Consider the following 1,584-nt stretch of genomic DNA (forward strand, 5'->3'; position numbering starts at 1 on the left):
GGCCGGGAAAGTGCTTTGTGCTCATGAGCTGCCTTATTGTGGCTGGTGGTGTTAATTACTCAGAGCACTGAGAGTGCCCATCTCTATGTTGCCTCACCGCAGCTACCAGCACCTACCCTGTCTCCCCAGCTGTAACCCGAGTCACTGTCATCTCTCTCCTCAGTTGCTGTCTGTCGTCCTCCAGTGCGTGGCTTTGCCTTCTCCAACTTGCCAGCCACTCAGCAGTCCAAGAGAGCTTTGAAAAAGTTGATTGGAGAAGATGAAACATGGTTCCCCCTGCTGCTTCGGGTAAAATCCAGACTTATCACTGTAACATCTTGGCCCTCCATTCTCTGCCCTCCTCCTCTCATCCCCTTGCACCAGCCACACGGTGTTCACCTTCCTAGTTCTGTCTTTCTTTTTGGCAGCACAGTGCAGCTTGCAAGATCTTAGCTCCCTGACCAGGGATTGAACTCGGGCCCTCAGCAGTGAAAGTGCCAAGTCCTAACCACTGGACCACCAGGGAATTCCCCAACCACCTTCCCAGTTCTTGTATCCACTGAACTTATTTCTGCTTTGGGCCCTTGGTACATGCTGTTCCCTCTACCTGGAATGCTCTTCCCATAAGGCCTTCCCATGGCAGCCTCTCTTTCTCTCTTTCAACCCTGGTGTCAACTGAAAGGTCATCTCAGAGAGCCTACTCAGTCACATATCACAGTTGACCCCTATCACCCAACTGGTTCATCTGTTCTCTACCCTTACAGCAGGTGTCACCATCTAAGATTACCTTTCCATTTTTGAATGTATCTGTTTCTTTTATCTGCCTCCAATAAATATACCCTCCTTGCCAATAGAAACTTGATTTGTTTCACTAACCATTGTATTCCTAGCACCTTATTCTGTACATATTACATAAGAGAGAGAGAGAGGTGGGGAGATTGATAGAGGGATTGAGAATAGTTACTAATAAATAATAGTGTAGAGCAGAAGCGCCAGATATTAACCCTACCCTATTGCACCGGGAATGTTGCGTTGCACAGCCTATATGCAGCAGTACCCAACAGCCCGAGGGTAAAGGCCATCATAGACCTGTCACTTCATTTTGCGAGATTTTTAAATGAACTTCTAATGTTTGAGCTAAAAAGAATATGAGAATATACATACATGAAACAAGTGATTTTTGCCACAGAGAAGCTTGTGATCTGATGGGGGAGACAGACCTCTGAGCAGATGCTACTCCCGGTTGCCCTCTTCCGGGTCCTGCTGTCTGGATCCATCCTGTGTGTGTTCCCTCCACGGGAATGCTCTTCCCCCACCATGCCCAGTCTTTACCTAGCGGCTCTTGTTCATGCTTCTCTTAGCTTAGCTCATTTCCTCTTGGAATTCTTTCCTGGCCACTCACCTGAATCTCCCATACTGTAGTCCCAGGTTGGGCTCCCAAAGACCCTCCCCAAACCGGGGCTGGGGCTGCTGGAAAGGCTCATGAGTTAGGGCTCTTGGGAAAGGCTTCCCAGAAATGGTGACATTTAACTGAGCTGAGAAGGATGAACGGGAGCTATGGAAAGTGGTGGAGTGATGGAGAGCCAGCCCTGGAAGGGGCTGGAG

At 48.9% G+C, this 1,584-nt stretch overlaps 1 non-coding gene across 1 annotated transcript; it reads right to left on the reverse strand.

The window, feature by feature from the left end:
* Nucleotides 1-432: 432 nt before the first annotated feature.
* On the reverse strand, nt 433-505 carry TRNAE-UUC. The gene has a single exon. It is a non-coding gene; the product is annotated as a tRNA-Glu (tRNA).
* Between the last annotated feature and the right edge of the window lie 1,079 nt (nt 506-1,584).

This window comes from Oryx dammah, unplaced genomic scaffold (genome assembly GCF_014754425.2).
Source record: "Oryx dammah isolate SB20612 unplaced genomic scaffold, SCBI_Odam_1.1 HiC_scaffold_17, whole genome shotgun sequence".
NCBI classification, from domain to species: domain Eukaryota; kingdom Metazoa; phylum Chordata; class Mammalia; order Artiodactyla; family Bovidae; genus Oryx; species Oryx dammah.